Below are 2,614 nucleotides of genomic sequence, written 5' to 3'. Positions count from 1 at the left end.
TGACCTGGATGACAGAATTGGGAGCATACTTATCAAATTTGCAGATGATACCAAATTAGGAGGAATAGCTAATACTCCAGAGGACAGGATCAAAATTCAAAATGACCTGAACAGATTTGAAAGCTGGGCCAAAGCTAACAAAATGAAATTCAACATGCAGAAATGTAAGGTACTGCACTTGGGGCCTAAAAATAAAATGCAGAGATATAGGATGGAGGACACCTGGCTGAATGAGACTACATGTGAAAGGGATCTTGGAGTCCAAGTAGACCACAAGTTGAACATGAGTGAACAGTGCGATGCGGCAGCTAAAAAGGCCAATGCAATTTTAGGCTGCGTCAATAAAAGTATAGTGTCTAGATCAAGAGAAGTAATAGTGCTTTGGTCAGGCCCCACCTGGAATATTGTGTCCAGTTCTGGGCACCACAATTTAAAAAGGATGTTGAGAAACTGGAGCGTGTCCAAAGGAGGGTGACTAAAATGGTAAAGGGTCTGGAAACCATGTCCTATGAGGAACGACTTAGGGAGCTGGGGATGTTTAACCTGGAGAAAAGAAGATTAACAGGTGATATGATAGCCCTGTTTAAATATTTGAAGGGATGACATATTGAGGAGGGAGCAGGCTTTTTTTCTGCTGCTCCAGAGAACAGGACCCGGAACAATGGATGCAAGCTCCAGGAAAAGTGATTCCACCTCAACATTAGGAGGAACGTCCTGACAGTAAGGGCTTTTCAACAGTGGAACACACTCCCTTGGAGTGTAGTGGAGTCTCCTTCCTTGGAGGTCTTTAAGCAGAGGCTTAAAGGGGATGCTTTGATTGTGATTTCCTACATGGCAGGGGGTTGGAATGGATGGCCCTTGTGGTCTCTTTCAATTCTGTGATTCTATAGCACATTACAGACTACCTAAAATCGGCGGTCTGCCAGCGGGCGCCTGTTGCTGTGTCCGGGAACTGCAGCGGCAAAACCGCACGGTTCCCGGAAGCAGCGGAAAAGAAGCGTCAAAATGGTGCTTCTTTCTGCACCCCAGAAGTGGCACCACAAGGCACTAGTCATGCACTCGTGGCATCACTTCCACTGTGCGACGTCTGGACGCTATGCATCCGTGGTGTCAAAATGGCGCCCCGTGTGGATGGGCATCGCCATCTCGTACGCGCTCCGTGCGTACTAGGATTGGGGGCCATTAGGAAGGGACGACCCTTCCTAACCCTAGCACGCCCCTTCTTAACCCTAGTACGCACAGAGCTCGTACTTTGTGCGTGTATGTAACGTGCCTATGATTCTACCTTATCAAGTATGTAGATTTGGCCCTCCATATCCATATCCACCTTTTAAAATCATTATTTTTAATGTGTATATGAGTTCTAACAAGTGTTTTGGTTCTTTCATAATGTTGTGTTTTAACTATGGGTTTATGTGTTTTTAATTATGTTTTGTTTTTTAATAGGCTGTACCACACCTGTGCTGTGTCATCTCCCATGTTCTTTCTTCTGTGAAGTATCAGCCCCATGCAATCATTCAACAGGAGAATCCATTTTCACTTTCTATGTTTGAATCTGTCTGGAAGTGTAAAATTCTGAAGTTTAAATTTAATCCTACTTCATGCACCAATGAAATGTTATAAATATAAAAATATCTAGGTAGGTTTCATTAAAACTTTCCCATCAAACAGCTGTTAGTTGAGAATGTGACTGCTAAGTGTAAATGAGTGATATTTTCAGGCCTGGTCACCTATTACAGCATATATACAGTTGCTGCAGCCTTATACTATATACTGGTAGTATGGATAAATTATTCCATCCCAGATATGGTTGTGTGAGAACCATAGAATCACAGAGTTGGAAGAGACCACAAGGCCCATCCACTCATCCTTACTATTAAAGAATACACAGTCAAAACACTCCCAACAGCACTTTCCACAATGTGATGTGGTTGCTGTTTGCTTTGACAGGGGCAACTTCAAGCCGCCCCTTCAGGATGGTCCATTTCACCCTAAGACTCCAAGATCCCTTTTGCATGTACTGCCATCAAGCCAGGTATCACCCATTCTATATCTGTGCACTTCATTTTTACTGCCCAAGTCTATGTGTCTGTTGTGTGCCTTCAAGTCATATCTGACTAATGGCAACTTTCAGGTGTACCTGTCATGAAGTTTTCTTGACAAGATTTGTTCAGAGGCATTTGCTTCTGCCTTTCACTGAGGCTTAGAATATGCAAGTTTTTTTTCTCCCTATGTGCAATACTTTAAATTTATCCCTGTTGAAATTCATTTTGTTCATTTTAGCCCAGCTTTCTAATCGGTTAACATTATTTTGAATTCTGAACCTGTTCTCTGAGGTATCAGTAACCCCTCCTAATTTTGTGTCATTATCAAATTTGATAAGCATGCCCTCTATTCTATCAAGTCAGTGATAAGGATGTTGAATAGCACTGGGCCTAGAACAGAAGTCTGTGGAACTCCACTTGTCACGTCACTCCAGGATGACGAGGAGCCATTGTTGAGTACCATTTGAGTTCAGTTGGACAACCAATTACAAATCCACGTAACAGTCACACTGTTGAGCCCACATTTTCCTAGCCTTTTGGGAGGGAAGGATATCATGGGGGAATGAAGG

This window comes from Sceloporus undulatus, chromosome 5 (assembly GCF_019175285.1).
Source record: "Sceloporus undulatus isolate JIND9_A2432 ecotype Alabama chromosome 5, SceUnd_v1.1, whole genome shotgun sequence".
NCBI lineage: Eukaryota > Metazoa > Chordata > Lepidosauria > Squamata > Phrynosomatidae > Sceloporus > Sceloporus undulatus.
The sequence above is the reverse complement of the archived record's forward strand: the minus strand, read 5'-3'. Positions refer to the sequence as shown.